Genomic DNA, 13,400 nt, shown 5'->3' with positions numbered 1-13,400 from the left:
TTTATTTTTTTTTTCCTTAGCATGTCCTTAATTCCTGGCATTTGTTCCAAGTTTACCTTTTATTTTCCTTGCACAAGCCCTAAAACCAGTCATTTCTCCAAGGAACCCTAGAGAAACCCTCTTACTGAGATCTGAGTGCTAGGTGTGCTTGTCACTGGGGTGTCACTGCTTCTAGGTCTTTTCACCAGATAGGGCTAGGTAAATATATGTATGTATATTAGCCTATGTGTATACACAAACCTGTATTTCTGTACCTATTAAGTAAGTTCATACTAATGTCTCCAACTCTAATGACGTGCCACAGGGTTATAGTTGGTAAAAACAAATGTACCAACTATAATGTGGTGTTTATTTACAGTTTTTTGTCTTTTCCCTCACAGTATCCATTCAAAACACTGCTTTCCAAAGTTACTTAGGTCAGCTCTTTTCCCTCCACTCCTTCAGTGAGGTCTTTTTATACATCTGTACTAGTTAGATGCATTTTGTTCCAGTCTGCATTCCATTTCCTGACATGTCAGTTGACTTTCTTTTCATCTGCCTATAGTCAAGTTCATTCTTTTTGGTGTACAGTGCTGATTTTGACAAACCCACAGTCATGTATCCTCCACCACAGCACCTTACAGAACTGTCCCACACTCCTAAAAGTGCCCTGTGGAGCCCCTTTGCAATCATCCTCTCCTGGCTCTCTTGGCAATGATTGATCTTTTTTCTACCCTCTAGCTTTGTGCCTTTTCAAAAATGTCCTATAAATGGAATTAGACAATATACAGCCTTTGGGGTCTTGCTTCTCTCACTTAGCAAAATGCATTTGCTTGGGGACCCTGTACCATCACATACAACCATCACACTCCAGTGTCTTGGAATTGTCTCCTCTTTTTCCCTTCCCTCTACTACCCCATTCAGACTCTATCTCTTGCTCACATTGTTTTCTGCCGTTAGACCCAGTCTGCTATGATCCACCGCCTGCTGCCCAATTAGTCTTCCACTATCACAGCCATTTCATGTCATTTTCCTGCTCTAACACCTTCAAAAGCTTCCCACTGCTTATAGGAAAAATTTCAAACTCACTCTGGCATTCACGTCCATTCAAAACTTAGTCCTAACTTACCCACATCACAATACCACACTGAAGCCAACCTTACTCCCTCACTGTTCTTTTTCAGGAGCCAAACTTTAAAGCCATTCTCTATCAATATAAATCCTACCCATCCTTCAAATCCAGCCTAAATGACAATTTCTTATCATTCCTCCTCCAGATGCCTTCTTTCTCAAATGATTCTCCTTATTCCTATGGCACATTGTGATGACCTTCTTATAACAATGCTTTGGACTTGAAATGTATTGCATACCTACATACTATGTGCTAGAGAGCTAATGGGTTTTAAAAAATATATACAAAAAAAATCAAGTGAGGTGTGATAGAGACAGGCAAGCAGAAAATTAAAACATGGCATAGTTAAGCATTATAACTGAAGTATATAGAAAGTGTTCAGAGAGCCACAGAGCTGAAAGAGCCCAATTCCGCCTCGTGAAGGAAAAGAGCAGAGATTTCCCAGACATAGAGGGACAGGTGACTGATTATGACTGATCCTGACTCCTCTCAGCAGGCTCAGCATTGCACTTTGAAAGTAATGACCATTCAATACCCAACTTCTAAATGCTGGCATTCCTCAAGTCTTCCCCTCTCTCTTCTCCCTAGGTGATCTCGTGCAATCCCATGGCTTTTTATGCTGGACTCCCAAATTATCTCTCCATTAGGAACATCTCCTTGGGCTCCAGGCTTCTGTATCTAACTGCCTACCTGAAACTTCCATTTAGGTGTCTAACAAACACCTTACACTTAATAGAACCGAAATAAAATTCTTTAACTATATGACCACTGCAAACCACCCCCAAACAATAACATCCTCATCTAATTTTCCCCACCCTATTCTTCCCCATTTCAGCAATGGCACAGCATCCACTCCACTGCTCAAGAAACCTAAGATTTACCTGTGAGAGTTTACTCTTCCTTGTCTGCTACATTCAATTTTTCAATAATTCTTCTCGAATCCTTAAAAACACCTCTAACCCTTCAACTTCAATCTCCAGTACCACCACCCTAATTCAAACCATCATCAATAATTCAACTATATAATCAATAATAATCCAAATTATTATCCATTTTCCAAAAAGAACCAGGGCCTACTGTGTTTCTCCCTTGCTTATAAGCCTTCACTGTGTACTAATAATGCGAATATTTTTCCATTGTAGAGAAAGTCGAAACTCCCACCATGGCCTTCAAAGCCCCACAGAACCTCCTCTCACTCCTTTATCTTATATGGCTGAACTTCTAGCTCACGAACATCGGTCCCCCTTCCACCTCAGGGACTTAGCCCAAGTTATGGCCTCTGGGGAAAGTAGTTTTCCCTGGGCTTTCAGATTTCGGGGTTGCCTCTCGCCACGCTCTAGGTCTCGGCTTCAGGATCACGTCAGACTCCCTTATCTTGTATCTCGGCACCCAGGTCATTTCCTTCCCAGCGCTTACAACCTGCAACTGTACATTCAGGTTGCAAACTGGGCATCTAGCACTGGCCGGGCGCAGAGCGGATGTCAAACATACGACAAAAAGGCTGAAAGCGTGATAGGGAGAGGAGTTGTAAACCGCCCTCGTCGCCAGGCTCCCGTCAACCCCCAAACTCCCAGAACAGAAAAGGGCACAGAAGGTCGCCCAGCGGGTGACGTGTGTGAACACCTCTACCCGATAGACCCTCCGACTTCAGCGCCGAGCAAGCCGCAAATCCCTCCCGGGAGCGGCCTCCACACTCACCGCACACGTGTGGCCCAGCTCCGCCGCCACGGCTTCCGCTTCCTCGCTTTGCCCCGCCCCCTAGTCGCCTTTTCCTTTCTTCCTCGGCCGAGTTCGGTTAAGGGGTGGGGATTAGCCGGAAAAACGGAAATTCGGCATTTCTATTGGCCCACTTCTATTCTCCCTTCGTCCAGAAGCGCGAGGGCTGCGTCACAGGCGGGGTTTGGCCCTTGAAAGGATCCGTGGGGCGAAGACGTGATAGCGGCTCCTGAAAATGACGTCATTAACCCTGTCGCTTCCCGGCCAGGGGAGCCGGCGGCGTCCCACGAGGGTTGACCAGTTGTGGAAGTGGAGGCTTGGTTGGCTCGGCTAATTTGTAGCTGGAACTGAGGCTAAACTAGTTAACGCTTTGAGAGTGCGTTCATTTGCATCCTCCCTGGCAGTCCAGCGGGGGACGTTAAAGGGAAATCTCGGGAGTCGGCTAGAATTGCGATCTCGGTTTTTTTCCGCTTCTTAGCTGTATGCCTTTGGGCAAATGACTGAATTTCTCTGAGCCTTGGTTATCTGATTAATAAAATAGAGATGGCTAAGACACAGGGAAAGCGCCTAGCACACTGAATGATCAGGACAAGCGCTCAATAAACGTTTGCCGTTTTAAACGTCTGCGCGTTCCTCCAGACAGCAGTTAACCCCACTTAACATTTCAGGAAATGAGACTAGCATGTTGTCCCCATTTTACAGATGAAGAAACACCACAAACCTGGTCTGGTCAAACAACAGAATTTATTCTCTAACAGTTCTGGAGGTTGGAAGTCAGAAATCATGCTGGTAGCGAGGTTGTGCACTCTCTGAAGGACCTAGGGGGAGCATTCTTTGCCCCTTTCAGCTTCTGGTGGTTCCAGGCGTTACTTGGCTTGGGCTGCGTGACTTCAACCTCTGCCTCTGTCTTCAGACGGCTTTCTCTTCTATGTCTTCTCCTCTTCTACGTTTTATAAAGACTTGTCATTGGATTTAGGGCCCATCAGGGTAATCAAGGATGATCTCATTTGGAGGTCCTTACTTAATTACATCTGCAAAGATCCTTTTCCCGAATAAGGTCACTTTCATAGCTTCTGCAGGTTGGTACACTGACATATCTTTTGGAGGGCCACTCGGAAAGTTGAGGAATGGGACTTGATCTCAGGGGTGTCAAGCATCAGATTTTACTGTCTTCTAAATCACATTGCTTCCCGCCTCTTAAGGCACTGGCTTGAGACTGATGATTCACTAGACTAGGCTTCTTGAGGGCGGGGGCCATCATTACTTCCCAGACACCTATCCCACTCTTCAGCACACAGACCGTTGATAAGTACTTATTGTCTGCCTTAAGTATTATGTTTGGATAAGCTCATTTAAGTCTCATAAGAACAGTTAAGTACATCTTTCCTCCTCATGTTATGGACAAAGGGGAAACATTCAGTATTTCTGATCCAGTGAGTCTGACTCCAAACTCAATGTGACTGACTCTGGATGGCTTTCTCTAATTCATTAGTTCTCCAGTGAAAGCTCAAAAGGAGAGAATACAGAACAGGAATGGCAGGAGGTCCATCAACAGCACCTATTAGGCAAATAGTATGGTATGTGCTAGCTAATAATAATAATAACAAAATCTTAACATATACACCCTACCTGGAAGAGATTCATTTGTATTTTCAACACCACAGTCTGCAGCACCCCATATCCTCTAAGACACATCCATGTAGCTGTCTTAAACATATACATCAAACTCTGATATTTTTCTGCCTTCTCACCAGGGAGAAAAAAAGTTGTCACATACCTAAGTCCTAGATTATTATTTATGGTGTTATTTATCAAATCTGTGCTGTCAAAAAGTTGACAGGGAAGATTGACTTGAGTGTTTTATTTGTCTGGAGTGAGTTGGAAGTATCTTGCGGTTTCGCAGACCACCACCACCACCAACAAAATTTTCTCTAATTTTACAGTTGACCAAGTTAAGCCCGTTAATTCTTCAAATATTTAATGACCTAAATGTTGAACGTTATATGTATTCCTAGAAGCATAAAATGCTCTTCCTAAATGATATGGCATGCAATTTAATCAGGACAACTAGACCTGTACACATGCAAGAGGTTTATAGCAACATAATTAAGAGCACTGGCATTGGAATCAAAAGAACCTGGCTTAAAATCCAAGGAATATATGACCTCTGCTGGGCTATGCTGAGGACAAGATAACTAATTTGTATGGGCCTCAGTTTCTGCATATGTAAAATGGGAATAACAGCACTTATCTTTTGGGGTTGCTCTGTGACTCAAAAGCTGATAAAGTTATCAGCTAATAGTAAATGTTTAGTGATTTGTAGCTTGGAGGGGGAGAGAGGGCGAGCGCATGCCAAGGTGTATCCATTCGAAATTATTTTGGTTGCAAGTAATGGAAGGTTCAGCTAATAGTGGCTTAATCAATAATTTCTTCCCCCAACAAAAATTCTGAAGGCAATTGGTTGCTGTAGTTCAGTGGCTCAACAGTGTCATCACAGACCCAAGCTGATTTCATTTTTTCCTTTTTCGTTTGTACCTTTGGACCACCTTCACCCATTTCCCCTATGCTTGATCACCGCCCCCCCCCCCCGACAACCACCAATCTGGTCTCTGTTTTTATGAATTCGGGTTTTTTGAGATTCCACATATAAGTGAGATCACACAGTATTTGTTTTTCTCTGTCTTGACTTATTTCACTATTGTTTTCTGACTGCAAGATGTACTTCTCAGTTTCCGGATTTATATCAGAGTTCAGGGCTAGGAGAATGAAGAAAAGATGAAATCCACTTTTTTTCCCCCCAGTAGGGCGCTATCCTTTTATCTCAGAGGGAAAAGACCTGGCAGGGTTCCCCTTCTATTTAAGCACCTAGAACTCAGTCACATGGCCACCCCAAGGATTGGAAGACCATCAGACATAATGTTAACCAGGCATTTGGAGTTCATTCTTTTTCCAGTGCTCTAGTAAAATTAAAGGTAACTTGGCAAATATGCTTTCATCCAACAGTAGAGATTTAATTTGTAATTTAAACTGGTTTAAAACTTAAAATAACTGTAGTAAGCTTAAACTTAAAACAACTGTAGTATCCAAGGTAGTGGATCTCAATCTTGGCCACACATCACCTGTGGATTAAAAAACAGCAACAACAACCACAGTAATTCTGATTTAATTCGTCTGAAGTGGGACCTGGGCATTGAGAATCTGGAAAGTTCCCCCAGAACATGCTAAGGTGCAGCTAAAATTAAGAGTTGCTTATTTAGGGAATGGAGTTCAAGTTGGTGATTTGATTTGATTTGACTTTCCAGTTAACTGAGGATTAAACCCTGTTTAATCCTTTTGCAGTCACTAGAATTACAGAATTAAATGTATAGTGCACTTGTTTTGGTAAGTAGAATGTCTTGGACATAACTGTATCTCTCTTGTTGCTTGAGGTCTCCTGCAGTGATTTAACATCATTAGATATTGAAAATGGTTTAAATTTGAACTATACACTTCCAAATGTATTCCGGAAAATATTCACTCTTTTTTTCAATTCATCATGATTCTGTACAATTTTTCTCTTTTTCACAAAAATAAAGTGTTAGGTGTCAGCTCCCACACATCTCCCCTCCCTCCAAATCCGTTCTTTAGAGTCCTAACTAATAGATTTTTAACTAATTGGTATAGTTTCTCTGTTTCCCAAACGCATAAGCAGGGATAAAGGGCATGTTATTGATATAAAGCATAAGTGAGATTTTGGCAAAGATTGGGTTTTATTTTCAGGACCTATTAGAGTCACAAATCCATGGAAACGGAGCAGTTGCCAACACATTTTCATTAAAAAAGAACTGCTTCTGACTAGAGTGGATTATGTTTTTCAATACCATACATTTGCTAAAAAGTGCACAAATATAGTCTAAACATTAATTGTGCATTTAGAATGTTCTAGTTACTGTCTAGTAAACATAAAATTGACCTTGTCCTAATTTTACTTTCTTTGGTGACACCCACAGGAGCCACAGAAAGAAAAATCAGACCATCAGAATGAAAGTGTATCTGACTATAGGTTAAAATACCACCTTTAATGAAAGATCATGTCAAAGATTAGTTAATATCACTTAAAGCCCAAGAGTTATCACTTATACATGGAGCATTAACAATGCACTATGGTAAAACAAAACTCCTCAAGCAAAACGTACCAGCCCCAGGTTTTAGCGAGGATGAGAACGATGAACATGGTTTTGGTCTAAGTTTTTGTTAAATTTTTGTTTTCGGGCTTTGTGAGAAGTATTTCCTTTGGAAACTAGTGACTGGTTTGGGTTTGTGATTTCCTTGATCTCTGAGCAATAAAGACTTGATAACCAAGCTTATTAATAAATTACTAATTTTCTAACTATTTCTGCCATTTTACTTTTAAAAACTATAGACAGGTTAAGTCAGGGCTTACAATGATGTCTAGCTCTAGGTACCTACCCAACTTTCCTCTTACTTTTAAGACGGAGAAAAGATTAGCCAATTAACCGAAGCCCATCATGTCAGTTTGAATTCTCCACGAAACAGACGCCAAGATAGGATTAGAAGGCCAAGACATTTACTGGGGGGAAAGCCTGTGAAAGACAAGGATGGAGGGGACAGGAGTAAGAGGGAAGCCTCAGACCATGATACTGATCTAATGCTGATCTGACACCTGTGAAGGGAGGGACAAAGGGAGAAGGATGTGGTGAAAAAGAGATCTTTTAATTGAGGGTTCTGAGACACTGGTAAGCATACCCTTGTAAGGCAAGGACTACTACAGAGGTCCACTTACAGATATACTGGGGGCTAAGGAGTACTGAGAGGCACCTAAGTGGATCACCTGGGCTCTACAGTGATCCCACACGTCCCCGCCTCCTCCTACTGACGAGAGTTCATCTCTCCTGCCAACATGGTGACTCCTCACTGTTGGTCCTGGACACAGTGAGTCCAAAATGTCCAGGTAGCATCCACAGTTCAGTGGAACTCCTGCTCTGTCCTCTGCCGAGAATATGGCCCCTCTGAGACAAAGACCTCGAACTCTGCAGAGCCCAGAGCTGTAAGAACAGGAAACACAGATGGCCCCAGAGGGCCATTTAGAATGATGGCAAGTGAGGCCATTCCTGCTTCTGCTCCTTAGGTCTCAGGCCTATGTAGTCTTCTTATAGCACTATACAGAGATCTCTGATTCAGATTTATTCTGCATTCGGAAGATAGCATCCCATTTTTGCAGATTCTGGACTCTAAGCTGGTGCTTCAACAGCACCTTTAAGAAGCCAACGCAAAGCTCTGTCAGGTTGGCTGCCTCTGGATGGTGCAGTATGCGTTATGTCCTGTGGATCACATGACCTCCCTTGCTGTGAAGTGTGTTCCCTACTCGATGCCATGTTGTGTCGTTTTCCATGAGCATGGATCAGGCACTTCTTAGCTCCTGGACAGCGGTGCTGGCTGAGGCTCTTGGGCAGGAAAGGCGAGTCCACACTTGGAATAGGGCTCTATCCCTATGAGGAGAAACAGCTGGCCGTTCCATAATAAAAGGAGCCCAGCGTCATCAACTTTCCAGCAGGTGGCCTGTTGGTCTCTGGGAAACAGGGCCATATCAGGGGTTCAGCACTGGTTTCTGTTGCTGGCAGGTTCTACATTCAGAGGAATCACTAGAGACTGGCTTTGGTAAGTGGAAGTTCATGCTGTTGGGCCCACGTGTAGCCTCCGCCTCTGCCATCGTGGCCTCTCTGTTCATGTACCCATCAGGCCAGCTCTAGAGTGCCCAGGGCTGCAAGCTCACTGATGTCAACTGGCCAAGTCGTTTTTGTCTTCTTGGTTGCTCAGTGTTTATTGCAGATGCCTTTTGATGGGTATTAACAATGTGAAAATTGTCACTTGCTGTGTCCACTCCCATCTGCCTTTACCCTGGACCTCATTGTTTCCCATTGTCCTTTTCTTTCCAGGTCCCTGACCAGCTGGTTGGGGCATTGGCCAATGATAGGAATTTCTACATGTTCTCACCTTGGGCCACTTCTCCTTCCACATCAATTGGATGACCAGGGGCACTGCCTGCCCATTAGGAAGATTCTCCCCCTCTGCTGTCTTTCAGCCTGAATGAGGTTGTAATGCTACTATTTAGTTTCAGTTTGCACCCCTGAGCCTAGCCAACTCACCTGTAAACTACGCTTGGGCTTTCTCCTCCTCCATCAGCTATTTGTAAGGCACCCTGCTCTGTGGCCATCGGGGAGAGACGAGGAAGGGGGGCTGCTGTCATCATGTGGGTGATATGGAGGTCTGGGTTTTCTGTTCGCGCAGCTGACTCATGCCCTCCGGTCTTACTTGGGTTCGATCCCTGATATACCATTTCCATGTTATAACGGATTGTTGCAGGGCCCTTTTCACTTTATGCATTGACAGGTGAGACAGAACCTGCCTCCTAACTGGCAGCTGTGGGTGGATGGTCACTGGTACACTATAATCAAGCACTCTGTCTCTATGAGGGCTCAGTAACATGCTAGGAGCTATTTCTTCAGATGCACATAATTCTCCATTACAGATGGCAAGTCCTTTGCTGAAGAACCCCAAGGCCCTGTGTTATACGATCCTCCTACTTGGGTTTACCATGAACTCTGCGCTTGCATCTCTTCTCACTACTGACACTTCCCACACCACAGGGTCTGCCCATTGTTCTGCTCTAAGCGGAGAGGCTGCTTTCACTACAGCTTAGACCTGCTGTACAGCTCCTTCCTGACCCAGGCTCCACTCACAGGTGGCAGCCTTCCACACCCTCCAGCGCATGGACCAGAGCAAGATTCCCAGATGTGGACTATCTGGCCTCCAGAAGCTGAAGAGGCCCCCCAGATACTGTACTTCCTTGTTTGTAATAGGGAATCCAAGAGGCAACAACGTTTCTTTACTTTGGAGGGATATCCTGACATGCCCCGACCCTAAAAATGTGTACCTCCTTTAGCTTTTTAGGACTCCTGAAAACTTTACTGAAGTGGCCTGTCCCTGAAACTCTGTAGAGTTTATTTCCCACCTTCTTGAACACATGCTTCTTACCAAGGTCTCTAGCATGCTAGCCATGTCTTTATTTTACAAATGTAATGGATCAGTGTGATGTTCTGCGGGATGTCCAGATGGTCCAGATCTCTTTGGACTATATTAAGACAGAAGGTGGGCGAGCTAACATAGCCCTGGTGCAAAACTGTAAATGAATATTGTTGTTCATTCCAAGGAGTGTGAACTGTTTCTGATCCTATTTTCCATCTGTTTTTTCCATCCTATTTTACCATCTGCTGTGGTAACTCAGGCATTTCACCTCTGCTCTGTGATTTGAGTAAAAACATAGTGTTTGCCCCATTCCTCCAGGGTCCTCGCTGGAGTGTTAAATCCCATGTCCCAAGAAAGTGACCCCAAGTCAGAGTTTTCCCGCTTGTTCACTTTTACCTTCCAGCCCCTTGGTCAAGCATCCTCCTAACGCAGTCCCTGGGTAGTCTTCTCCCCTGACAGTTACATGCTGGCCAACTCGTGCTGGTCCCATGGGAGGGGGGTAGTTTCTCTTCTCCTTCATCAGGCCCAGCATGTCCTCTGCTGGGCTATGCTGGACTTAACCCTAGTTACTGGCCTGGCAGCCAGGAGAGGCAGCGGGGGCAGCTCCTGAGAGCAGGGCGTCGGGGAGCAGGTGTTGTCTTGCAGGGAGAGGCCTCTGCAGTGTCTTCCTGCTCAAGCAGAGTGTGGATTTTTACGAGGCAGTGTGGCCACCTCTGCAAGCTCTGCATGTTCAGGGCAGTCAGCAGAGCAAAACTGGGGGCACCCACTCATGTCCCCATCCCGTATCTCAGGGTCTCAAGTTCTCCCAAGCGGGCCACTGGCCTCCGTGTAACAGGCTGCCTGGGCTAAGCGTTTTAAAGATTCTGGAGATCCACGACTCTCTTGGGCTTGCTCTTCACGTTGTCCTCTCCCGCAAGGGACAGGAGCCTCTTTGTAAGTGACCAGAGATGCCTCTGCTTCCTCCGCCTGCCTTTAACTATCTGTTTCCGGGCCCCACTGTCACTCTGCAGGGAGTCCTCCAACTCCACTCCCCTTAGATACACGGAAGCCCCCCATAACATTCAAATGCCTGAACCACCGCCCTGGCAAGGGCATTCCTCTCCACTGGGGGACCCCCTGCTCATCAGTGGTGATTGTTTTTAGTAGTTGAACAACCATCTGTGCCCATGACTAGCTGTGCCCCACTTACCACTTGGATTGGGACCCTCCTCACCAGCCTGTGGTGAGTGACCCTGTCTCCAACCCCATCTTCTTGCCAGCTTTCTGGAACCGCTCCTGGTACCAGTGGTGCTATTTCAAGTTTTCTGGGAAGCAAAAGCAGAGTTAGAAACATAAGATTTATGCAGGGAATAGCCTGTAAAGATAAAGGGAAGAGGAAGTGGGGTAAGAGGAAGGGCCTTGGACTGCAATGTGGAAAGGAAAGATTGTACAGGAAGAGCCCCAGGGAACAGCTCTGAGAATGCTTTGGCCAGGCTGGTGTGGAGACTCAAAGCAAAAACCGGCCGTTAGAAGAGTCCCGAGTTGGGCAGGGATGGCCTGGCTCTTGCATCGCAGCCATGTTCTGTTGTTGGCTTGGAGCAGCCCTGGAAGCCTCTGGCCTTGGTTTGGACACTGTGGTGGATGCCGAAGGTCTGAGAGCTGGAGGCTTTCAGCTAACCCCACCACTTACCTCCTGCAGCAAGTTCTCTCCTGAAGGAAGACCTGAGTGGTGCACACTCTGCCTGTCACTGTCATATGACTGGTTTAGTGTCAAGACCAGGACAAAACCCAGAACCATCACCAGGGTTTTAGAAGCCTAACCTTATGTCTTTTCTATATTTAGGGGGACAAGATAAATTTCTACCATATACTCTTTAATGTATTATCTAGTATTTAGCAACTCAAAGCAATAGGTCTTCCAAGAAAAATCTCAAAAAAATAGCTCCTGGGACAATAAATTATATAAACTATTGAATCAAAACATGACTTCGCATGGAAAGTAGAAGTTAGGTTTTTGGGGAGCACACAATCCAGTGTTTGTCTTAGTACACTTTATTGCTGACGTTTAGTATGTGCAAGGCAGGGTGCTCTTGGTGTCTGTCCACAAGACAGGGACGTGAAAATAACGATCTGGAATGTTTAATCTGGTGGCTGAGTATTTCACATATATTAACGCCTGAATTTTTACAACATCATATCATTTCACAAGGATTAGCTGTGCGAAAGCAGGGAAATTGTTCCTCTGTTTGCTGTAATATCTCTAGGGCCTTGCAGATTGCTTGGCACGTATTCAGCTGTCGATAATATTTGAGAAATGGGTGTAATTGTTAAACTATAATTGCACAAGTATAAGGATCAGAGCTATTTTATTTGTGGGCACATAGTAAGAACTTGAGTCAACAAATTCAGCAACTATATTTGTTCAGTGGCTACTCTGTCCCAGGCACTGTTCTAGGCACTTGGGATATATATTAGTCAACAAAACTAAGACTTGCTAATAATAAACACCAAACAATAACAAACACTATATAAAGGCATTGTAGGATACATGAGAAGTACTATAGTAAAAAGAATAGGGCTGGGTAAAGAGAGAACCAGAGTGGGGGAACCGGTTATAACATCAAATAGGGTGGTCAGAGTAGGTGTCACTAAGGAGAGGTTTGAGGAGAAATCTGGGGAGGCTGGGAGTTCGCCAAACATGCATCTGGGAAAGGAGCCTTCCAGGCAGAGGAAAGAGCTGGAGCAAAGGACCCAAGGCAGGAGTCAGGACCCCACGTGACTATGTCTTTGAGGAAAGGAGGCAGGCCGAGGAGGCTGGAATCAGCCAGGGAGAGGAGTAATGGGAAACAAGTTCAGGAGGAGGGCGGGGCCGGTTGGCAGATGGTGAAAGGGTTTTTAGGCCATTTTAAGGACTCTGGGTTTTATTCTGAGTGAAAAAGAAGAGCCGTCTCAGGGTTCTGAGCAGGGGAGAAAAATGATCTGACATTGAAACAATAAACTTCTGTAGGATTAATGAATATGTGGGGTAGATAGAATCATGCTACTTGATTGCCCATGAACCGGTTCAATAAAACTCAATGTAATGATACATATTTTTTTTTTGCTGATTTTTCCTGATACTCATTCTTTATCTCTAGGGAGCTGCTTGTCTTACGTACCTTTATCATTCCCACTTGCAGCAGCAGCAGAAGGAATTACTTGCCAACCACTTAATCATGACTAGCTAGATACCCTTGGATAGTTTCGAGAGCACTTTTCATATGTATTATGTCATTCAAATCATCACAACTATATCTAGTGTTACATTACTGATATATCACTAATACAGAAACAAATTCAAAGAGACCATATATATATTGCCCAGTCACACATTTAATAAATGGCAGAGTATGAATTTTGTGTCCTCTCCTAGTCTTTGTAAACCTACATTCTAGGTCCTAAAGACAGAAAGTGGTTTAACTACCCTAGGAGGGGTTCACAGTTAGGTGGGAGGCCAGGAGAGGAATAAAGAAAAAGATGGTACATATCACAATAAAGAAATAAAGGCAAAGTGCCAAAGTTATGGTGT

The 13,400-nt window shown here is 44.5% G+C and overlaps 1 protein-coding gene across 5 annotated transcripts in view; it reads right to left on the bottom strand.

The window, feature by feature from the left end:
- Positions 1-11,095, bottom strand: part of PUM3 (pumilio RNA binding family member 3) — a 54,972-nt gene extending 43,877 nt beyond the window's left edge. For 4 of the 5 annotated variants that reach the window (XR_013828938.1, XM_079925532.1, XM_079925531.1 and 1 more), the window contains exon 1: positions 2,810-2,927. The gene's annotated coding sequence lies outside the window, so the exon portion shown is untranslated. Of the gene's footprint in view, positions 1-2,809; positions 2,928-11,042 lie in introns of those variants that run through there. The other variant, XM_079925530.1, reaches the window with a different exon arrangement.
- Between the last annotated feature and the right edge of the window lie 2,305 nt (positions 11,096-13,400).

The sequence above is a fragment of the Stenella coeruleoalba genome (genome assembly GCF_951394435.1).
Source record: "Stenella coeruleoalba genome assembly, chromosome: 7".
NCBI lineage: Eukaryota > Metazoa > Chordata > Mammalia > Artiodactyla > Delphinidae > Stenella > Stenella coeruleoalba.
Note: the sequence above shows the minus strand (reverse complement) of the source record. Positions and strands in the feature narration are given on the sequence as shown.